At 39.3% G+C, this 25,656-nt stretch overlaps 1 protein-coding gene across 20 annotated transcripts in view; it reads right to left on the reverse strand.

Annotated features, from left to right (window-relative positions):
- The window catches only part of LMO7 (LIM domain 7), a 193,793-nt gene that overhangs the window by 146,709 nt on the left and 21,428 nt on the right, over window positions 1-25,656 (reverse strand). The gene's annotated exons all lie outside the window — the stretch shown is intronic.

The raw sequence follows: 25,656 nt of genomic DNA on the forward strand, positions 1-25,656 counted from the left end.
ACACATAATTATGATTGATAAAGTTAACGGCCATATCATGACCCACAAAATGGAAGCCACCCCAGTGTTCTGTCCATGTCACAAATGTAAGCCTAAGAAAACCTGCACTTTCAGGAAACACTGATCGAGGAAACCTAACATACACTACTCACAACCCTCCGACTCAGCTTTAGTTACCTCACTTTACCCTAGAAAATAAGACCTGCTAGCCTTACCAGGAAATCCTTGACCTCCAAGCCAATCACGCCCTGTTTCCATGTTGTTGCTTCTGATTCTCTATAAAACTCATTCTTAGTCCAAATCCCTCAGGAACAGTGCTCCCCTTCTTGTTAGGCACTGTATTCCCCCAACCCATGGATTGTTTTCCCTTGAAAAAATGATAAACTCATTACTAAATTGTATTATTTTTTGTCATTTGACATGGCTCACATATACTTCCTCTACATCTAAGCTGTAAAAAACGTCCTCTATCTTTTCTCATTCTTCAATGTTTGCATCAGTCAGCCACCACCACAGGCCTCCACAGAGCTATACATTCAAAGGTAAGCCTGAGAGGGGGTAGGGGTTAAGATGGCGGAGACATAGGGGAACCAGGATTTCTCTTGTCCCTCAAACACAGCTGTATTGAGGACAGAACACTTGGAACACCCAGGAATTCCTTCTGGGGAGTGACAGAAAAATCTCCACACGTGGAGGGAGACAGCTTGGTGGGACAGAGGTGCATGTATGCGAACTGAGGGACATAAAACAGAGTGGGCATGGAGGGGAGGGATCCCCTTCTGTGGAGAGTCAAAGGAAGCCTGAAAGCATGGCTTTCATTTCAACGTGTTCTTCATGAGCCATTTGGCACAAACCATGAACAGCTGAGTACTGAGTTAGTTTCCATAAGATAAATCAAAGTAAATATTCCACAGGCTCTTCTGCTTCCTCTCCTTGACAGGGCCTGGAGGCCACCCAGGACAGGCAGATGAGAAGATTAAAATACACTGCCTGGCTTTCATCTTTTAATTGGTCTCTTTCTTTGGCATTCTTTTGGAAGACAATAGTGTGGGATGAGGCTTTAGTTTCCTTCCACTTTGTACAAACAGGAGTCAACTCTAGCTATACAGTGGAAAGACGCTCAAATATGTGGTGTGGTGGCCTCGTTCCCAGTGGCCAGCAGGGTTCACAGAAACTGCAAACCCAGGTTGCATCAAGTTCACATCTGCCTTTTACAGGATGTTTACCAAGTCTATGCAAAATGAAATAAAGGCAAATTCCACGGAAAATCGAAACCAAATGATACTCAGAGGCAAAACCTTTTCCCGTTATCTAACAAATTCTGGGGAAATTACCTGTAGGATAAAGGACTGCGAAGTTATGGAAAACATGCTTACAATTTCCACTATTGCTATTACACAATAATTTAAAAATAGCTGAAGTGGAATTTACCAGAGCTAATCCAATAAAGCCCAATGTCCTTGAAGATGAAGCCTTGAAGAGGCCTCTAAGATTTCCTAATAGCTGACATCCAAAGCTCTCTGTAAACTGTAAATCACTATATGCAAGATGAGAAAACTAAGTCTCTTCACTGAAAGAGATGAAGTAAAATGGTTACTGGAAAACGGACAGTATGTGGCAACGAGCTCAAGCTTTGGCTTAGACACATCTGTTGTCCCCTTCAGGCTCTGCCACCCGTGGCTATGTGAGAGTGTCTAATCCTCTCTTTTCCTCTCATATTGAATCACATTTTCATAAGAAGATTAGCTAATCTCATGTCCTACCCACAAGACTTTCTGCCTTCCATGGTAAAATTTTTTTAAAGGAAAAAAAAATGGCCAAGAATTTCAAAAGTTTGGATACATAAAAAATACTCTTTTCCACTACTGCATGCTGCCACTGGATAAATTTAAGATCTTGCTCATGGGTTTAAAAGTACTGGAGAAGAGGGGCGCCTGGGTGGTTCCGTCGGTTGAGTGTCGGACTTCGGCTCAGGTCACGATCTCACAGCTTGTGAGTTTGAGCCCCGCGTCAGGCTCTGTACTGACAGCTCAGAGCCTGGAGCCTGCTTCAGATTCTGTGCCTCCCCCTCTCTCTGCCCCACCCCACTCGCATTCTGTCTCTGTCTCTCTCAAAAATAAATAAACATTAAAAACAAAACAGACAAAAAAAAGTACTGGAGAAGAATAGCTGAACAGGAATTTGTTAAGAAAAACAGACTCATATGACTGCATTAAATGACAATTAGTGCTGGGACACAACTTCTCTTTGAAAGACACTGTTAAGAGAGTTAAAAAAAAAAAAAAAAACTCATGCCACTGAGAGAAATTTTTTGCAAAACATAACTGATAAAGGACTTCTTTCTAGAATATACAAACTCTAGAAAACAATCCAATTTAACAGATGGGCAAATAATCTCAACACTTCATCAGAGAAGATGTATGGATAACAAGCAAAGACGAGCTCAATATCAGTAGATAGTAAAGAGAAAAACTAAAGTTTTGATGTTTGGTTTCTACAGCTTTCAAGCCCTCAGCCCTCCTCTTTCCCTTCACCCCACATCTGGAAAACCTGATAAGAAAACCCATATGCACTATCTGTCCACTGGGACCAATGGAATTTTCAAACCTGCTGAGAAAATACAAGCCTGGCTGAAAAAAAAAGGGGGGTTCATCCAGGCTCCATCCCTCAACTACAGTAAAAGTCCCAATCTACCAAACTCTTCTTTACCATGTTTCGCTCCTGACAAAACTTAAGCTCTTCTCCTTAGTAAGTCCTCTTGCTATTCACTATATGAGTGATAAATTTGATTTCACATCCACTGATGGCTGTGTGTCATTGGTCCCGACATCCACAAATTCCTGGGGGAGAGGGGAGCTACTGCCTAGTGTCCAGCAGAAGATGCTGCGTGCTCAAATAAAACAATCAGGCATTAGGAAAATGCAGATTAAAACCAGTATATGATGCATGCCTACAAACATACTACTACTATATTGTAAAATGGCTAAAATTTTAAGAACTCCCATTAACAAGCATTGACAAGTGTGTCAAAGAACTGGAACTCTCTCACACTGCTGGTGGAAGTGCAAAATGGTACAGCCAAGGTGGAAAACAGTGTTTTGATAAAGTTAAACACACTTATGGTAAGACCCATCAATCCCATCCTCAGCACTTACTCAAGTGAAATAAAAAGCCTGTCATGAATATTCACAGTGACTTGATAACTGCCCCAAACTAGAAAGAACCCAAATGTCCTTCAAATGGAAATCAATAAACCATGGTATATCCACATTCCAGGGATGCTACTCAACTATAAAAAGGACTTAAGTACTGATACAGCCAACAATGCTGATAAGTCTTGAATGCATTATGCTAAGTAGAAAACAGCTGGACTCAAAAGGTTACAAATAGGATAATTCCACTTACAGGACATTACTGAAATGACAAAACCATAATAACCAGCAAGGACAGAAAACCCATCAGCAGTTGCCAGGGACAGGGGATGAGGAGCAAAGGGACTACAAATGGTACACAACAAAATTTGGTGGGGGGTGGGGGATGAAATGCTAAATCGTGACTGAGGTGGCACTCACCATTTCTCAGAAATCAGTATATTAGAAAGGATGAATTTCGGGGTCCTGGGTGACTCAGTCGGTCAAGCGTCTGACTTCGGCTCAGGACATGATCTCACAGACCATGCATTCCAGCCCCGCATCAGGCTCTGTGCTGACAGCTCAGAGCCTGGAGCCTGCTTCGGATTCTGTGTCTCCCTCTCTCTCTGCCCCTCCCTTGCTCACACACTGTCTCTGTCTCTCTCAAAAATAAACATAATTTTTTTTTTAATAAAAAACATTTAAAAAATAAATTAAAAAAAGGATTTCATTGTCAATCATACCTCAATTTAAAAAACGACAACAATGCAAAATCAGTTGTCAGAAATGTTGCCATTATCCAAGCTAAAATACAATGATTCTTGTACTGAGAATTAGGGATCACAGGACTGTTTACTAATATTACAGATTTCCACCTCTGCCTCCATGCCTGAGTTGGGGGGTGGGAGCTGGGAATCTGCAGCATTAACAAACATCCTAGATTACTTTGATGCAGGTGATCCAAAGACTACACTTTGAGCTTGTTCCACAGCAGTATCATGGCAAAAGCTGATACAAATACCCTTCCATCATTTCTTCCTCTGAATAAGCCTTGTTAGTTTCCAAAGTTCAGCAACTCCAGCTGTTCTGCATGTGACCCAGGATGTTACAAAGGCAGAAACAACTGTAAATAGAGGGAACAGGGCTTTCTCACTGGAGGGTGTGGGCATAATAAACATAATCAAATACAAAATGCTGTATAGAGTCTTTCCCAAACTTTAAGTTCTAAGAGAGTTATGGATTTCAGATAATCACCTGCTTAGTGTTCCTGAACGGTCTTACCAAGCTGGAAAGACAATAAGGAAATGAAAGTGACAGGTGAACATGGAACATGACCACAAAGGTTGGACCTTTGGTCCAAACATGGACCACATGACCAAAGAACATCCAAACCAACAATTTCTCTGTGTTTAAGGCAAGCTTCAAATGGGAAAGATAAGGGTCACCCGGGTGGCTCAGTCGGTTAAGCGTCTGACTTCAGCTCAGGTCATGATCTTAGGGTTTGTGAGTTCCAGCCCCACGTCAGCCTCTGTGCTGACAGCTTGGAGCCTGAAGCCTGTTTTGGGGTTCTGTGTCACCCTCTCTCTCTGCCCCTCCCCTGCTCACACTGTCTCTCTCTCTCTCTTTCTCTCTCAAAAATAAATAAACATTAAAAAAAATTTAATGGAGAAAATATCTCCATTTTCTAACACTCATCTACTCCATTTATAACCTAAAGTAGAATATTTTTTTTTAGAGTAATACCATGCTAAATTCCCCTGTGTAAACTCACAGGAGTACAGCTGGTCTAATACAGTGGGAGAAGATTCTGAGCATCACTGAAAAGCTATATACTCTCTAAATCCCATCCCCACCCCATCTCCCAAAAAGTCATCATTGAGAGCTCTGCTCTGTGGAACAACATTAGACAACATCCTCAAAAAATAAGGTTCCAAGAATAAATGCATAGCCTTTTATTAGGACATAAAAGAAATTTGGCTAATTTCTACCAAAAATTTTTCAGCAAATTCAATAAGCCTGGCTGACTTAACACTTATTAAACTTAACACTTATTACTCTGTATGTTTGTCTGGTTTATTCACTATTACATCCCAAACACATAGAAAGTTCTATGACTCACAGTAGGTACTCAAATATTTTTGAATGAATATCAAAACATAAAGTGGCTTATAAACATCAATATAAAACATAACCCCCAGTATATTGAAAATACGATTATACATACTGGTAAGAATTAAATGACAATGGTTAAATTTCCCAGAGGATAATTCCAATTTTAAAAAAATCTTTAAGCAAATGCATCTCTAATTAGTCAAAGGTATTAGAGTAGATTTTTGTAGAGAGGACCTTCCATGGTCTCTATCTCCCACCAGTGGCCATGCTGTCACTCTAATTGTGCATCTTTCTTGTTGTGTGGTGTATATATTCTTAGCTATGTCTCTTCTGAATTCAGCAAAATCTTGAAAAACAAATCCAGGAAAAAAAAAATACTTGGGCTCATTCTATACCATAAATTAGGTCTTAAAAGCTTTTTTTCAATTTTTTTAAATGTTTATTTATTTTTGAGAGAGAGAGCATGAGCAGGGGAGGAGCAGAGAGAGAGGGAGACAGTCCGAAGGGGGCTCCAGGCTCTGTGCTGTTAGCACAGAGATTGACAGGGGGCTTGAACCCATGGACCACGAGATCATGACCTCAGCCAAAGTTGGCCGCTTAACCAACTGAGCCATCCAGGCGCCCTGGTCTTACAGTTTTTTCTAAAAAAGAAAGATAAGTTGTTCTTCTCTCAGACCTAAAAATAAAAGTTGTACTACCAGAATTTGATCCAAAAGCAAAACTTCACCACTTTTATATTAAAAGCTTCAATTACAGACCTAAAGTAGAAGTCCACACTACAATTTTAAACACTAATAGGTGAAAAGCTTTTTAAGAAAAACTTGTATGCAGCCTTCAAAGAACTACCACCTTACTACAGAAAAGCACTACCCTTGGAGAGTAGTTTTTCTTTGAAAAACAATGGCAGGGGGTTGTCCTCAGCTTCTTTACCCAGCACCCCTCTAAGTGGCTAAAAGCTTTAATAATGCAATGCCTTCTCATCTTTGTTAGCTAGTGACACAAGGTTTGAGTTTCACATTCAATTGGTAGCTGCTGTGGAATGCATTAAATAAGGAATGTTTTATCCAGAGCAGAACAAAGCTAATCTTCAGGTGTGGATTGATACAAAGAGAAGAACATTCACAGAACTGAAAAGAGAATCAACACCTAACAAATTCTTACTCCCCCACCTGGGTGTTACATTACCTGCTACATTTCTTCCAGGCTCATTTCCCCCTCCAGTCAAAAACACTTAGAAGGCATTCATCCGAATGCAAAGAAGCCAGCTTGGAAGGCTTGGTTTCTTTGTGTGTAATTCAGATAGAAAAAGGGAAGATCTGAAAAATCTTTTTTTTTTTGACAACTGTAATTACATTAACAATCATAAAAATTAATGAGTAGCAACAGCCAGCATTTCATCAAGTCAGTCAAATATTCAGTCTGGAGAAAGGCACATACTTAAAAATTAATATGCTGTACTTGACAACATAATTTTATTCATCCATTCCACCATTTACTGATCATTTACTATGCTCCAGTGGGACGCTAAAGATACTTTCAACAGGAATGTGACTACATCTAACAGTGCATATATATTAGTAACCTGATTTTGTATATGCAGTCTTCCCCAAATGTGTGCAGTTTTAGGGAAATGCTGTAAATTTTCCCATGCATTTTTTCAAGTTTATTTGTATATTTTGAGAGAGAGAGAAAGAGAGCACATGTGCCACTAACCAGGGGAGGGGCAGAGAAAAAGGGAGAGAGAGAATTTCAAGCAGGCTCTGCACTGTCAGCACAGAGCCCAACGAGGGGTTCGAACTACCGAACCACGAGATCATGACCTGAGCTAAAATCAAGAGTCAGATACTTAACTGACTGAGCCACCCAGGCACCACTCCCTTGTGCCTGGGTGGCTCAATAATATTTTAATTATTACTTTGCTTCTTCTAGGAAGCACTATGTAAATGACACCCATTTGTGTCTGTGTGTGTTGTACAAGAGGAGACATTTAGGAACAGGGAAGCCAATTTATAAAATGTTCTTCAATTTTTTGTTACAAGTATCACTTCTCATTGACCACCTTCTTCAACCAAGTTAATAAACATTCTTTGTTTAAAGAATAGCATTCCAGCAATGACTGGCGGGGTAACATTTAGATACAGAGCTCTTTCTCAGAAAGCTCACCCACCACTTCAGAGTTTGCCCCTAACAACAAAGATGTCTTCGGATTTGTCTTGCTGGTTCAGGCTTCCAAGACCACAGAAGAGAGAATATCTTCCAAAAGAGAGTGTTTAGTTATTTTGGGGAACAACAAGAAAATGCTAACAGTAGGATGGGGGAGGGAAAGTGTGTAGATCTGCAAAAATAAGGCCCAATTTCCTAAATAAGTTTATTTAAATATTATTTCACGAAAGTACTTATTTTACAGTCATGGACCTCGCTTATTTTGGCTTACAAAATATTTTATAACTGAAAGGAAATATAGGATACAAATATGTTTGAACATACTTCTGTTATAAAGTATACATAAAATTATAAATAACAGGGAGAGGGAGTTGATATTAACTCAGATACCATCTACTCACTACAATTTATTGTTGCTAGCAGATTTAATCCAGTCATATCAATAATCTGTTCCTTACATTTTCTTTACAATGAAATCTCTATTCTTTAAAGAGTACATACTACTTACTCCACTACTCTAATCAAGGTACTGCCCTTATGTTGAAACCCAGTAGGTCATTTTCTTTGAATGGGTTTTCTCTGCCTCTCAAAACCTAGGCTACAGGGTGCTTGGGTGGCTCAGCTGGTTGAACATCCGACTCTTGGTTTCACCTCAGGTCATGATCTCACAGTCATGAGATCGAGCCCCACGTCAGGCTCTGTACTGACCATGCAAAGCCTGTTTGGGATTCTCTCTCCTCCTCTCTCTCTGCCCACACCCTGTGTGTGCGTGCACACATGTGCTCTTTCTCAAAACAATAAATGAACTTTAAAAACAAAACAAAACCCAGGAAAAAACCCAGTGAGAATACCAATATAGTTGGTCTGAGATGCCATCATATTTCAGAGTAGTTTTGTGTATCCCCCAATTCTCAAATTGAATTTGGGGAAGGCCAACATATTAGGACTAAAAACTAAGAATTCAGTCCTTCGTTCTGTGTAGTTGTCTTTTTCCACTGTTCTTCACCCTCTGCTTTGAGTTTGCCCACACACACATGCACAGAAGCACTCTGACCTCTACTGCCAGAGAATGGAACTTTTCCCACAAGTGTCTTTATTTCCATTACATTTTTCCGTGATGTTCACAGCATCCATAGGATTCTCTCTCAAAGTGAAATTCACAATGAATTCCTTAATGGCCCATGAATGCTGGGCATCTGCCCTTTATGCCCTCATTCAAACAGGAAAAGAGAAAAAAGGTAAGACCAAAGGGTTATGCCATTAGTCTGTCCCTCTTTGTCAGCAAGGAGAATGGCTCTCCTGGAAGTCCCACCGCACAGTCCTCCATGATGCACGGCCACACTAAGCACAAAGATATCCAAGAAGACAAATCTTTTCATCAGGATTTACTAACATTCTTACAAACATCAGGGTTCAGATGGTGTAGAGGGAAGAATGGCTATCAAGTAGATAACTGGTAATGTCTGCCATAGGTATATCATATTTTTTAAATGTTTATTTATTTTTGAGAAAGAGAGTGTGAGCAGGGGAGGGGCAGAGAGAGGGGGACAGAGGACCCAAAGCAGGCTCCATGCTACAGCAGTGAGGCGGACGAGGGGCCTGAACTCATGAATCATGAAATCAAGACCTGAGCCAAAGTTGGATGCTCAACTGACTAAGCCACCCAGGCACCCCTAGATCATGTTTTTAAAAAAGTGAATTCGGGTGCCTGGGTGGCGCAGTCGGTTAAGCGTCCGACTTCAGCCAGGTCACGATCTCGCGGTCCGTGAGTTCGAGCCCCGCGTCAGGCTCTGGGCTGATGGCTCGGAGCCTGGAGCCTGTTTCTGATTCTGTGTCTCCCTCTCTCTCTGCCCCTCCCCGGTTCATGCTCTGTCTCTCTCTGTCCCAAAAATAAATAAAAAAAAAAAGTTGAAAAAAAAAAAAAATTTTTTTTTAAAAAAATAAAAAATAAAAAAAAAAAAAGTGAATTCACCTGAGTAGCCATCTGAGGGGAAAAATAAAGTTAGATCCATAGCTCATGCCTTACATATAAGTTAATTCCAAGTAAATCAATGATTTTAAAGCATACAAGATGAACCCACAAAATAAGCTAAATAGAACTGCGAGAATTTTTATGCTCCAGAAATGAGAAAGGTTCCTGTGATATAAAACTCAGAAACCATAAAAGAAATGATTAACTCAATTACATATTAAAAAAAAGAGCTTTTCATAGAAAACCAAAACACAATCAAAACACAACCACCCCCCCCCCACCACCACCACATACACACACAAACATTTGTAGCTCACATGCTAGACAAAGAAACAAATTCATTAATAAGTAAAGAGCTCCTAAAAAAGGAGGAAGGAGATATCAGGAGTTCATAGAAAAGACACAAATTGCCCTTAAACATATTAAGATGATCAAATTCACTTATCAGATAAATACAAAATCAAAACTACAAGATCTGATCTTCATCTTTCTAAGAATAACAACAGGTGTAACAGACCCTCTCCTACGTAGTTAGTGGGAGTATAAACTGACCCTCTAGAAAGGAAAACCAACATTCAGCAGCTGGGAACAATCCTACAATTATGCAAAACGACCTAGGCCCAATCTTAGTCACTGAAGCATTGCTTATAATTACAAATATCAGAAGAAACTTCAGTATCTATCAAAAGAGGACAGGCTAAATAAATTCTAGTTTATCCAGTCAATGGAATACAATAATGACAAATACTAGATTTTGCAACTGTAAAGAATTTTTTTAACCTTTTGTGCCAATGTACAAGTGTAGTCAAGCTCTGTTGTTAGGCACCAAAAACTGTTCAGTGTATATATTATGTTTCCATTTGTATACCTAAAAATTAAGTCATATATGAAATTTGCAGGCTATCTAAAGTACTTCTATTTCTCAGAAGCATTTGGTTTTCTTTTTCATTTACTATGTGTAGTTGAACTGCATGCTCCCACCAAACAGTGGCAACTCAAGGTGAGACAGAGTTTTCACAGAGGTGAGGAAGGCAGGAGGCTGGCTGTGGGACCAGAACACCAAAGCTGATTTTGATATATTTCACTCCTTAGAAAGAGTGCCTAAAAAGGGTGAGGTCCAAAATGTTCTTACCACAAATGGAGGCAACTAGAGATTTATTTTTTTAATTTTTTGTGTGTGTTTATTTATTTTTGAGAAAGAGATAGAGTGCGGGTGGGGCAGGGACAGAGAGAGGGAGACACAGAATCTGAAGTAGGCTCCACTCTCTGAGCCCTCAGCACAGAGCCTGACATGGGGCTCAAACTCAGTAACCGTGAGATCATGACCAGGGCTGAAGTCAGACGCTTAAACGACTGAACCACCCAGGTGCCCCTAGAGATTTATTTTTTAACAAGTTTCTACTATAATTGAATGTTGGTGGAGGATTAGCTTACATTTAAGAGAAGGAGAATGACACTTGAGAGCTTCATTTGGGCTAGAAGGATAATGGGACACCTGGGTGGCTCAGTAGTTTAAGCATTTGACTCTTGATTTTGGCTCAGGTCATAATCTCATGGTTCATGAGTGAGTCTGAGCCCCCTGTTGGGCTCCAGGCTGAGTGTGGAGCCTGCTTGGGATTCTCTCTCTCCCCTGCTCTCTGCCCTTCCCCCACTCATGCTCACTCATGCTCTCTCTCTTCAAAAATACATTTTAAAAAAATTTTTAAGAAAGGAAGAATGGGGTGCCTGGGTGACTCAGTTTGTTAAGCATTCAACTTTGGTTCAGGTCATAAGCTCACAGTTTGTGAGTCTGAGCCCCACATCTGGCTCTCTGCTGTCAGCAGAGAGCCTGCTTTGGATCCTCTGTCCCCCTCTCTCTCTCCTCTCCCTGGCTTGCACACACTCTATCTCAAAAATAAACATTTAAAAAAATTAAAACTAAAAAATTTTAAAAAGAAGAAGAATTCATGGTGAATTGGGTGTGGGCAAGACACTGGGAAGCAGGATAGCGAAAATGAAGTAACAGAAATGAGCCACAGTAGTTATTTTGCAGCTGTCTTTTAACTTAAGGCCATCAGGATGAGTGCAGAAAGCTATTAAATCTCAATTTCCGTACTTTAGGCTACCTTTCTGATTTCCATATTAGTTCAGCCAAGTGTTTCCCCATCTAATCGACACTTCTGCCCTATTAAGAAGTGAGCCCCCAAAAGGGGTGGGGACTGTATATATTCCATATTTTCCCTACCTCTCCTGGACAAAGTGTCAAGGTCTTTCCCTGTTCTAAGGGCCTCTAAATGGGTAAACTTTAGGAAGCCAAGCCTACAATGTACAGCAGTCTGCAATCTCTCCAGGGACCTGAGAATATCCAGGCAGAGCTGTAAGGGAAACCTTGTACCAGAGACGTTCTCTACACCCTTGGCACAGACAACTCTTTCCACCAGATCGTGGCCCTACCCCATATCCTGAAACCTCTGCCAGTGAAGCATTAAGTCTTTAAGCAGAGTATAATAAAAAGTGGTATAGGGAAAGAACACCCAAAATACAGAAAAAATAAGTCCTTGTTGTCATGGAGCTCATAACCTCTTCGGGATCCAAAGCTGTGAATGCGTGCATGCCAGCCCACACAAGTGGTCTCTCGTTTTCACAACAGCACAGCTTTCACAGACTAAAGAGCTGAGTACATAAGCACCAAAGAGTTAGTATGGCAAGTGGCCTGTGACAGATGAGGCCAGCCGGGGCATTGCTACGCTTTTCTTAATCTTATTCCCCTCTATCGTGTAATCTCTCCTCACCTTATCATCCAGACTTCCTGAAAGAGAATTCTACACTCCGTATCACCACCTCTGCATCTCCGATTTACTTCGCGGCGTACTCCACTTTGTTTTCCACCTTCACTCTGAAATTGCTATAATGAAGCCACTAGTGGCTTCCACTCATTTTTCTGAACCTTGATACTGTTCATTTCAATGTTTAACTATTTGTGGGTCACAGACCTTTTTGGAAATCTGATGAATGCTATAGAATTTCTCTCCGGAAGATTCATACACACATACACTGTGCAGAGAATCCAGAAACCTCCTGAAACTTCATCGTAAACCAACTCGGTCAACAGATTCCAGGTTAAGAACCGCTGACCACATGCTCAGTTTTTACAACTTTTCTTTACAAATTACTCCATTTACATTTTTAACCTCCTTCCTGTGGTCCTCTTCCTGCGCCTACCTCTTAAACATGGTTATGAATTCAGGTTGAGCCTCTCATTCAAAACACTCCCTCTTGCTCATCTATTCTCATGACCTCAGTCATATCAGTGTGCTTGGAAGTTCTAAACCTGTATCTGCAGACCAAACTACACTTCTAAGATTCATGCCTCCATAACTACCACTTGGTGGATAACTCCACTTTGGCTAACATCATACTCAACATGGCCAAAATTAAATTCAGTGAATTAGGGTGTCTTCCTATAATCTCTCACTAAGAATGCCAACACAATATGATTCCACTTCTGGGATGGCCAAGTAGCTCCTATCAGACCAACTCTCCCACATACAAAGAAATATAAATTCAAGACTAATATGTATTTAAATTTTTTAATGTTTTTTTTTTTTTTTTTTGAGAGAGAGACAGACAGACAGAAAGAGAGAGTGAGTGGGGAGGGGCAGAGAGAGAGGGAGACACAGAATCTGAAGCAGGCTCCAGGCTCTGAGCTGTTAGGACAGAGCCCGACATGGCTCGAACCAACAAACCTTGAGATCATGACCTGAGCCAAAGCCAGATGCTTAAGCGACTGAGCCACCCAAGCGTCCCAAGAATAATAAATATTAAAAAACAAAAAACAAAAAACAGTTCAGAATGCACTGGAGAGCAGATGAAAAAGGCAATCACTGAAGGTGAGTTGACTTCAGTCAACTGAAAGAGAGAGCTGCACTAAATGAATTTTCAGTTTTTAGGATTTACAGCCTGAAGAAAGGCCCAGTACATACCATGCAAGTGCCAAAAATTCTGGTACAAAACCCACAGTCTCATTGGGCTTCAGAACTAGAGAACAGAGTCCAGGGCAACGGCAGTCACTGGTAAATGAAACAAAATGCCAGGCAAGAGAGGGCTAGAGAGAACAAATATCAAATCTCTACATGGCCTCTGAACCACAGATTACCAGTTGACTCCAAGCACCGCAGCTAAGGCGAGAACAAAGATTTAAGTTGCCATCACTGCGGGAAAACTGAATTTGCAGCCAAATTAGTGCCTGGTTTAACAACAACAACAAACATTTTTTTGGCAAAATATAACATAATTGAGAGTACCCAAAATTTATTTATAATGTCCAGGATACAATCCAAATTACCTGACATAAAAGAACCATGAAACAGGGGGCTTATTCACAAGGGAAAAGACAGTCAAGGGAGACTCCAAGATGTTCCAGATGTTTTAATTAGCAAGCGAGTATTTTGAAGCAGCTCTCATTCCAACATTCAGGCATAGAAAGCAAAAATGCTCATAATCCTGAAAGAAAAACTCAGCAGAGAAATATAAACTATGAAACTGAGTAACAATGATGTTAAATGAGCCAAATGAAAATTCAGGGACCGAAAATAAAGTATCTGAGATAAAGATTTCACTGGGTGGGATGTGCAGCAGAGTGGAGATGACAAAGAGAAGTCAGTGAACTCTTTGAAGATACCGAAGACATATTAGAGACACATCAATAAAAGTTACTCAATCTAGAGAACAGAAAGATGAAAGATTGCAAAGTGATTTATAGGCATCCGTGGGGTAACATTAAAATGTCTAACACAACTGGATAACAATTGCGATTGAGTTCCCAGAAAAAGGGAGAGAGAGAGAATGGAGCAGAAAAATCATTTGACAAAATAATGGGAATGCCTCAAAAATTGGGAAAGGCATTTAGTGATTGCTGAAGAGTGCATCAGAAAGATGGGACCACCAGGGCACCTGGGTGGCTCAGTCAGTTAAGTGTCTGACTTCGGCTCAAGTCATGATCTCAAGGTTTGTGGGTTTGAGCCCCGGGTCAGGCTCTGTGCTTATAGCTGGGAGCCCAGAGCCTACTTAGGATTTTGTTGTCTCCCTCTCTCTCTGCCCCTCCCCTGCCCTCACGCTGTCTGTCTCTCTCTCTCTCTCTCTCTCTCTCTCTCTCTCAAAAGTAAATAAACATTAAAAAAAAGATCTTTTAAAAGACTTGACCACCAAGTGACCCATGAGCTGGACCTGGGCATTCAGAGGCTCCTCAGCCCCTCCCTTGTCCTCGGAATGTGGCTGCTGCTTGCCTTTCCTGCTCCCAGAGACTGCTCCAAGGGTACGGTCTTGAGATTGTGATTTGGTGTTAAGAACACCTGCACAGTGTACATGGCTGAACCCAGTTAGGGCCTCTGAAGAGGCCTTTACAATTTGGGAGATGGATGCACGGATCCACTCATCTTGCTGCTGCCCTGTACAAGACTCACATATAAGCTCTCTGTGCTTATTGAGACTACCCCCTCCTAACCTGGAGGTGGCCTCTTTCTTTGGCCCCTCCCTGCCCTCTGAGTATAGGGACCAATTTCAGATTACTCCAGGGAAGCTTCCAGGAGGCTTACCAACCAAAGCAATTCAAGAATATAAGCGAACCCCAAGCAGGATAGGTACAAAGAACATGCCACATGGGCACATCAGAGCCAAACTGCTAAAACTAAATAGAACCAGAACATCTTGAAAGCAGAGAAGAAAGGAGACCTCGCATGGAGGAGTACACTGATTTCAATTACAAGTTACTTCTCATCAGGGGCAATGAAAGCCAGAAGACAGTGGGACATTCGTGCATTCATTTATTTATTCATCTTTGCAAGGTCAGAGGAGTGGGCAGACACACACACACACACACACACACACACACACACACAACCTTTAAAATGCTGAACGAAAATAATGAGTCCACTCAGCTTATAATACCACTGGCTGCCAGCATCCCACATCAAAAACCCGGAGTGAGCTGGACTTCTTCCTCATATTCACCTGCTCTCAGGACTACTGATTCTACCTCATTTAGGTATATCTGCACCATACCATATCTATCTCAAAAAAAAAAAAAAAAAAGTGGCTTGAGCCCTCATGTCTCTCCAGAATTGCAGCAATAGTTGTTTACCTAGACTCTCTGGCCCCTATACACTGTGTTTCACATCACAAGTCATGCTAAGAATACAGATTATATCAACCTCTTGCAAAAGTCATTCAACGACCCCCTACTACACTCAAGATAAAATCCAAAGTTTTTAGAACAACATTCTAAGAGTTCTGAGTTTCAGGATCCCTTTATACACTTAATTATTGAAGGTCCCAAAAACCTTTGTTTATGTAGGCTTATCCCTCAGTGTTTACTGTTTTACAAATTTAAAGGGAGGGGCACCTGGCTGGCTTAGTAGGTGGGAGTGTGCAACTCTCGACCTCGAGGTTGTGAGTTTGAGCCCCATGTTGGGTGTAGAGATTGCTTAAAAAATAAAATTGGGGTACACCTGGGTGGCTCAGCCAACTGAGCGTCTGACTCTTGATTTTAGCTCAGGTCATGATCTCTCAGTTTGTGGGATCGAGCCCCCAGTCCGGCTCTGCACTGACAGCAGCACAGAGCCTGCTTGGGATTCTCTCTTTCTCTCTCTCAAAATAAAAAAACTTTAAAACAAATATATAAGTGGGGTGCCTGGGTAGCTCAGTTGGTTAAGCGTCTGACTTCAGCTCAAGTCATGATCTCACAGTCCATGAGTTTGAGCCCTGCATCAGGGTCTGTGTTGACAGCTCAGAGCCTGGAGCCTGCTTCTGATTCTCTGTCTCCCTCTCTCTCTGCCTCTCCCCTGCTCGTGCTGTGTCTCTGTCTCTCAAAAATCAATAAATGTTTAAAAAACTAGATTTAAAAATACATATAAAATCTTTTTTAAAAGCTTTTTTTAAAAAGGAAAGAAATTTAGGGGCACCTGGGTGGCTCAGTCGGTTAAGCGTCCCACTTCGGCTCAGGTCATGATCTCACGGTCCGTGAGTTCGAGCCCCGCGTCGGGCTCTGTGCTGACAGCTCAGACCCTGGAGCCTGCTTCGGATTCTGTGTCTCCCTCTCTCTACCTCTTCCCCATTCACACTCTGTCTCTCTCTGTCTCTCAAAAATAAATAAACATTTAAAAATTTTAAATTAAAAAAAAAAGGAAACTTAAAGTGAGAAATTTTTCAGATATAAGAATCCATAAGTACATATCCCATTAACCATGATAGCAATGATGTCATCATGTATCATGTAGCCTCTAAAATTCTTAGCATATTCTCAAGAGAATCCAGAGGAAAAGGCAAATGAAATCTTAGTATAATTTTAAAAATAGTTTTGAACTTGTAGACCTTCCAAAAAGGGGCCTCAGGGGCCTACGGGGTTCTCAGAGAGCACACCTTGAGAACTGCTGCTTTACAGGACTCCCTCCGGCGCCCAGCTGCCTGTGAAAGGTTCAGCTAGCCCAAGCTTCTGGCAATTCCCTGAGCACACCACTTTCTTTGTGCTCTGCACCTCTCCTTAGAAGAAAAGTCTTTCAGTTCCAGATTTCCCAGCTAGCACCTACTCATTCCTAAGACTTTGAATGTTGCTTCTTCAGAAAGCATTTCCTAAACTTTCTGATACAGTTTGATTTTCATGTCCCTTCTCTCCTCTCCCATAGCTCCCTCTGCCTCCCTGAATCATGGCATTATCACACAACTAAACCAAGAAATATAACGGGGGTTACTCATCTCTGTAACCCAGAATAAGGCCCAGAATTTTATGTACACATTCAACACAAATACATGATCCTTAATGGTTACAGATCTAATAAAGAAATAAAGTCCGTCATTCCCCCAAATTGTAAATACAGAAGTAACGACTTGGTCTGTTAGGCTATAAACAAGCTACTCAACTCATTTCTCAACATTAAAATTATTAGGAGGGTCTCCTTTATAATAGAATTTCAGTTCTAAAGACTGAGCATTTTGGACCTCTTAGGGTTCAAATAAAGTGAAGAAAAGGAAGAAAGTGATGAATGACAGGAATCATTTCTGATGATGAAGAAACAGCTTTCAAAATACCTAGTAACCATGTTGAGTCACCAGGAACACATTCCTGGATGATATATGAGGAACTACGAAGGCCTAATTCCCACAGAGAAATAAGAGTGCTCCGATTGGCTGTTTTTCACATAAGTTACAAAATAAGTAATGAAAAATATTGAAGAGGGAAGAAAAATTGAGAAACCTGCAGCAGGCTGATAAATGTCACCACTTGTTTGGCAAGGAGGGCAGCTACAGAAAGGTACAGTCCCCAGGAATGGTGAGTAAAATATCTTACATGTGAGTCCTCTCTTAACTCCAGACCACTCAGTGAATGAATAGGAAGAGGGGAGAAAAAGCAAGTCTACTTCCTTTCCATCAGCGGGGAATGCTGGCCAGTAAAGTCAGAGGGAAGCATCAACAATTTTACACTTTCTTAGGTCATCAAGAATATTAACCGTCTCACTCTAGAATTAACAGCAGAATTGTGAACACCTTAGGAGGATTTCTACTTTTTGAAGTTTCTAAATCCTGACACATAAAAGAATTAAGACATTGGGGAAATCTCATTTTGAAAAATAAAAATCACAAATTATTCACAGTAATATCCATCTTCTAAATATAAACCAGTTTATTGCCAATTTTAAAAATGTATTTCACTGTACTATAAGCATGGCTTATATCAATAACAAAAAAATTTCCAACTTAAAAAAAATGTTTTTTAAGTTTTGACTCCAAATTAAGACAGAAACACATTAGAATATTTTTATACCAAACATTATTGTGAAAAAAATTCCAATATTTTATGATTTTTTAATCTAAACATCCTCACTTTTCATTACATAGAAAATAGAATCTTAAAATAAAATCATACATTGGGTTGAGTAACGATCAACACTTACAGAAATCCCTACCATACTGACTTCTGGTTTCTAACTTCCAACACTGAATAGCTATAGAACATATAAAATATAGGCAAAGTAGATACAAATTGCCTCTGAATCAAAACTCTCATCAAGTTATTTAATACACTCGGAATAAAATTTTATTTAATACCATAATAAAAATATAAAATAAATAAAATAAAATAATTTATAAAAATAACGATCCAAAAGTAAATGTGATCATACTAAGTTTACAAAATATCTAAATGACTACTTCCAGAAGTGCCTGGGTGGCTCGGTTAGTTAAGTGTCCGACTTCAGCTCAGGTCATGATCTCACAGTTCATGAGTTCAAGCCCTACATCGAACTCTGTGCTGACAGCTCAGAGACTAGAGCCTTCTTCAGATTCTGTGTCTCCCTCTCTCTCTGCCCCTCCCCCACTCGCTCTGTCTCTGTCTCTCAAAAATGAATAAACAGTAAAAAAAAAAATGCTTTAAAAAAATAAGTTACTACTTCCAAATATCCAAAATACATAAGGAAAAATTACTATACTATGAAAAAAGACACTATCCTTACAGATTTGTTCCTGAACTTTTAACTCAATTTAAAGTTCATATTAAAAAATTTGAAAATTTCTGAAAGCTTTAAATTTCTAAAGAAATTACTAAAAACTCTAATAGTATATTCTACCCAAGAATAAGAGCATGAAAACAAATTTAAAATTATGAAACATTTGTTATAACTCACAATAGCTATTCTATTTCCTCAAAAACAAACAATATTTTAAAATTTTCATTCTACACACATACCTGACCTTGATATCATTATGTTCATTTAAATGGGGGTAATGCCAGCTGTAGGGCTCCTCAGGTATGATCATATAAACAAGGCTTGCTAAGTTGGCTACAGAAAAGTTTTCTTACACTAATTTTATACTATGAATGCAGAATGCATAAAAGATGGGGATTATGAGGTCAATAAGTACATAATCCACTCTAAATGCTTAACTATATTAAGGTGGAATTAAAGTCTAGAAAGCGTTTCTTTGTAATTCTATAGCAAGCAAGAAGTCCAACTTGAGAAGAGGTCACAGTCATTTATTCTCTTAGCCAACCTAAAGAGTAAAATTAAAATCAAAGCAACTTTTTTGATTAAAAAAAAATATTTAGGAATTCATTGACAGACTTCTTATATTCATCTTCTGTATCCCAAAATCCTTTTTACCAAATATAAAAATCAACAGCAACAAAAAAAATCTAAGCCACCACTGGAGAGAGAAAATATCACAGAAAACAGTACTAGAAAAGGATTCTTGGTATAGGGAAGACTATAACAGAATTTCTGTAAAGAAGATAGTCAGGAAATAGTCAACCCTATATATTTTCAAAGGAGATAAACTTATTTTACTCTACCACTATGTCTAATTTGGAGTGCTCATTTAATACAGCATGCTGAATTCAATAAGAATTAAAAGTTATACTTTTAAATTTCCAAAATCACTAAACAAAAATGAGACATGTAAGTTCTTTTTTCTAGTTGGAAATATTTCTCAGTGATCAACTTCAACCATGAAACAAATTTTTCCCAAAATCTTATGAGCAAAAACACATATAATCCCTCTACTGTTGCCTTACAAAGATATTTAGAAAGATCCTTTCAAGGACCAGAAGTTATCTAAATTAAAATCAACTTTGTTATTGGATTCTAAGTGTATCATATCATGCAGAGTTAGAAGAAAGAAAGAAAGAAAGAAAGAAAGAAAGAAAGAAAGAAAGAAAGAAGAAAAAGAAAGCCCAAACTTTTCATTTGGCAAACATTAAGTTCTAGATGTGAACGCAAAGGGACAAAGATGTTAATTTTTCCTTATTCATTATGTTACTTGACTTTGTTTGCTTGTTTGTTTGTTTATTATTTGAGAGAGAGAGAATGTAAGTGGGGGAGAGGGGCAGAGGGAGAGAGACAATCTTCAGCAGGCTCCACACTGAGCATGGACTGACACGGGGCTTAGTCCCACAACCCTGGGGCCATGATCTTAGCCGAAATCAAGAGTCAAACACCACCAACTCAGCCACCTGGTCATCTCTTGACTTAGCTTATATAAAAAAAATCTCCTACGTGTAAATTTTTCTATTTTTGGAACAAGGGATACAGTAACGTTTTAGATCTTTAAACATTTGACATAAAGACCAGGATTGGCCCCAAAACTAAAATACACCACTATTCATCACTAGTACTGATGCTTCACAAGATTTTGAAACTTAAAAGGTTTTCACTTAAATATTTAGAAGTTCTATTTTGCTTCTTAAAGACAAAACAAGCAGTAATTAAATTTGTAGCACAATAAATTCTGTCACTTTTTTTTCAGCATACCTCAGGAAGAATTGCTGTTGATGCCATCGGTCTTGTTGCTGTTTTTACCTTCCAAAGGTATGCAGTGCCTTTATCTTGTGTTCCTCAGCATAACATTTTGTAAATGGTTCGTGTAAAGATAATTAAAAGTAAATCTAAACCCATTTTATCTTACAATTAGCGTTTGACTGACAGTTCAAAACATATTAAAGCTCCAAAATTTAAATCCCAAACTGTACTTTAAGTTAAAGAAGCATGTAATATATAAAGAAATAAAAATTATGCCTGAACTCTATTTTACAAATCTGAATTTTTTTTTTAATTTTTTTTAACGTTTATTTTATTTTTGAGACAGAGGAGACAGCATGAATGGGGGAGGGTCAGAGAGAGAGGGAGACACAGAATCTGAAACAGGCTCTAGGCTCTGAGCTGTCAGCACAGAGCCCGACGCGGGGCTCGAACTCACAGAACGCGAGATCATGACCTGAGCCGAAGTCGGATGCTTAACTGACTGAGCCACCCAGGCGCCCCAACAAATCTGAATTTAAAATACAGGTATCTCAGAAAAAATCCTTCGATAGCTAAGTCTCATATTTAACAATGAGAACAAACTCATGCCATTTGCTCTGATCAAGTAAACGCTACACACGGTCATGAAGGAGATCTCAAAAGCTCCTTAGTAATCATCAATATTCTTGTCCCCTCTATAATAGTCATCTCAGTTACTATCAGCATTGAAAGCAAATGGAAAACTTGGCACACTGGTCACTTTAAAGACACTACTTAACCAGAAGATGCTACAAGCACTCCTTAAAACACTTAGCATTAATCAAAAGTAGAAAACTTCCAAAAGGAAAAAAAAAAAAAAAGGTGGGGGGTAATTAAAGGGATTTAATAAGAGGTTTCTCTTCTTTATGAACAGGGTCAGGGCTTGCTTTTATTCCCCAAAACCAACTGGTTTCCAACAAGGGTAATTTCTTTCTCCTAGGCATATACCAGAAAATCAATCAATCCTTAGTTAAAATTGACAATTAAAAAATTTCAGGGGCGCCTGGGTGGCTCAGTTCGTTGGGCGTCCGACTTCAGCTCAGGTCATGATCTTGCCATTTGTGGGTTCGGGCCCTGCATGGGTCTCTGTGCCGACAGCACAGAGCCTGGAGCCTGCTTTGGATTCTGTTTCCCTCTCTCTCTACCCCTCCCCCTCTCCCACTCACGGTCTGTCTGTCTCTCTCTCTCAAAAATAAATAAACATTAAAAAATAAAAACTTTACTTCTACTTGTAATTAAGAAATAGAATAACCTGGAGGAGAATATATTCAATCCATAAATGACATCAAGATCAAAATCGGAGACCCTCAGCTCCACCATTTGGGAGCTGTGTAGAGGTCCCTTCAGTGGGCTTCAGTTTCCTTATCTGTAAAATGGTAACTTCACCTGGCACTCGTAGTGGAGAAGGGTTCCGGAAGGATCAGATGAGAACACACAGGGCAGTAGAAGCCCAAAAGCATGAACATCAACTTGAGAGATGTGAACTTGGGACACTTAAATCAACATCTTTGCCCACCCAGTCCTCTTCCAACGGTTAATCATTATCTCCTCGCTGGCCTTCACAGGGTAATTGTGAAAATGTTCTAATACTTCAAGAATGTAAAGGTAAATAAGAAAGCAAAGAAACAGCTGAAAATTATATAGTGCTTGTTAAATGATCAGTTTCTAAAAATGCCATGAGTACCACACCAAAGAACTTTTGGAACATTAAGAAATCTAGTTTAACACATGATTAAGGGTGAGTCAAGGTCAGGCATGAGTAGCCATTCAGTTAGACTGTGTCACTTTTACAAACTGGTGGTTAGCAGAGGGGAGGGGGTGGGGGGCAATGGGTGACATGGGGGAAGGGTTGTGGGAGATACAGGCTTCCAGTAACGGAATGAATAAGTCATGCGGTGAAAGGCACAGCATAGGGAACATGGTCAAGGGCACAGTAACAGCATTGTACAGTGACAGAAGGTAGCTACTCTTGTGAGCACAGCATAATGTTTAGACTCGTTGAATCCGTATGTTGGACCCTGACACTAATTTAATTTTAAAAACCAAAAAGAAAAAAAGAAAAAAACTATCACTTTTTACTTAACATTAAAATGGCAAGGAGAAAAGAATTTTTAAAACAAAAGAAAATTTAAAATGGCAGGAGAATAAGAATATGAAGTTATAAATTCCATATACAAAACATTTATGATTTCTAGTGGCAGGAAAGCACACCCATTTGAAGAGGGGGGAAAAAAGACTATTCACCTATAAAAGTAACCCTATATTATTACAACAATGTTGTTGTGGGGGGATACTTAAGAATTTTCAATAAAGCACAGGATTTTATGAGATGTAAGTTATACTCAACAAAGTTGTTAAAATATAAATAAAAATAAAGCATAGAAAGAGACGGGAATCATGGGCTTCAAGTGCAGATGCATTCTGAATGTGAGAGTCCTGCACAGGGACATCCCGTGCCTCCTGGATTCACCACCAGGGGAGGCGGCGGCAGTGGTTGGAAGATGGGTCTAGTTAGTAGGCACCCTTTGGGCACTCGATGGTGTCTTCTGATCTTTTCTGGAATCTTACCCTTTTCCTTCCTTCTGGTGTCCACATATTCTGCATTCCTCTGTTGCTCTGGTTGAAACAGCTTCTTACATGCCTCATCTCATCCTCCAAACACCATGAAACAGGTTTTACAACCATTGTACAATAAGAAAACTAAAGCACAGAGAGGTTCAGTAACTTGCTCATGGTCACATTCAATAGTTTACAAACCACTTTCATATATACACAGACTTTATTCTTGACTGTCCAATGTTAAGAAGCCACCTTTTCTAAAATTAACATTTGATGATATTTGGTTAACACACCACAAGTTTTGTTTTGTTTTGTTTTTTTGGCACCTACTATGTATACCCAGTACTATGGGAAACACAAAGATGAAAAAGCCAGGGTCTCAGCCCTTTAAGTATTCCCACATAAGGATGGCAAACAGCTAAGCAAAACTATTTTAAAAGAAAGGGATATATACACCAGAGGTGAAAATCAAGCAGTAGAATAATACATAGAAGAATTGCTCCTAGAAAGAATAATCAAAATTTCTCAGAATAAGTGCACACTGAGGGGGCACCTGAGTGGTTTAATCGATTAAGCGTCCAACTCTTGATTAGGCTCAGGTCATGATCGCACAGTTCATGAGATGGAGCCCCTTGTTGGCCTCTGTGCTGACAATGCAGAGCCTGCTTGGGATCCTCTCTCCTTCTCTCTCTCTGCCCCTTCCCTGCCCATTATAGTAAGAGAAAAGACACCGAGAGAGGAGAAGAGGCAAGATGCAGGGAGTCTCCCAGGGCAGTGACTTAAGGCGCAGCACCCATCAGACACCCCCTGGTGGCTCACCAAAATATAAGTCCCATGAGGCTAGGGATCTACCTCATGTAGATCTACCCCATGATCTACCTGTTTGTTGCTGTGTCCTCACTGACTATACTGTCTGGAATACAGTAAGTGCTCAGTGACACTCGATAAACATTGTTTTCAATGAATACACAGGCTTTTTTGTTTGTTTACGAGAACATTATAAACTATTAACTACAATTTGAAAATCTAAACAGAATGGATAGATTTCTGAAATCATATGAAGTACCAAAATAAATGCAAGAAGGAATAAATTTTTAATCAGTCCTTCCCTGAAATAAACCCATATATACTTAAATGTTTTTACACATGACAGAATAAGAGAAGAAGCAACACAATTCATTTTTACGAGGCTAATAAAATCTTAATTCCAAATCTTAAGCTGAAAAAAGAAAACTACAGGGCTAATTCCTTAGGAATATGAGAAAAATCTTAGAAAAATATCAAGTAAAAAAGTTAACAAGAGTATTTTTTATAATCATCATCACAAAAAGTTTATTCCAAGAAAGCAAGGTTAGCTTAATATTAGAACATCTATCAGCATATTTCACCACATAAATGAAGGGGAAAAAAACCACATAAATTTAAAAGATGCCAAAAATGTATGTGATGAAATTCCACATATGATTATGATAAATACTCTCAAAGCCAGAAATAGAAGAGTGAGCTCAATTGATTTTTGATGCTATATACCCCAAACTAGACCACACAGGATAGTAGAAAAGAGGAAACTTCTATACATTCCTCTAAGACAGGAACAAGTCAAACATACCACATCATGCTGCAGGTCCTGACCAATGTAAAAAGAAAAAAAAATATCCAAGATTGGAGGGAATGAGATAAAGTTGTTGTTATTTGGAGATGATCTGATTATGTGCAGAGAGAAATCAATGGGAGAGATGAGTTTCCAAATCCAAGATAAACTTCTGAGTTGTATTTGTCAACACTAACCATTAAATTAGAAGGAGTCATTGAATCAAATACCATACAGGACAACAAGAAACTATGAAGTTCCCAGATTTAACCTGATAATAAGGACTTCATCCGTAATTTTAAAAACATATTAAAGGAATATGTTAAAAGACTTGAAAAATAAAGAAATAACACTGTTCACAGATGGGATAAAACTATTAAGATGCCAATTCCCCCCAAACTCATCTAGAAACTCAGGCAATTTCAAGCATATACTACCTGGATTGCTGGAAGAACTCTCTAAACAAATTCCAAAGTTTGTTTGAAAAAAGTGCGAGTTTACAAATAAGCTAAGTCAACTTTGAAATACTGCAAAAAGAAGGGATACATACTATCTAATATTTCACATAGCTCAAAGTCAACTAAAATAAAAAACAGTGATACTGGTACAGCAACAGACAAACAGTAGAGAATCAATCAATCAATCAATCAATAAATACTTAAAATTTTTTTAAAAACCATATTGCACCAAAAAATACTTGGGAGAAGAGTCTAGACTCAAGAACAGGATTGCTCAACTTCTTCACTACTGGCATTTGGGGTCTGATAAATCTTTGATATTCAGGCCATGTGCACTGTAGGATGGTTCCCCAAATCCCTAATCTCT

The sequence above is a fragment of the Panthera onca genome, chromosome A1 (genome assembly GCF_046562875.1).
Source record: "Panthera onca isolate mPanOnc1 chromosome A1, mPanOnc1 haplotype 2, whole genome shotgun sequence".
NCBI lineage: Eukaryota > Metazoa > Chordata > Mammalia > Carnivora > Felidae > Panthera > Panthera onca.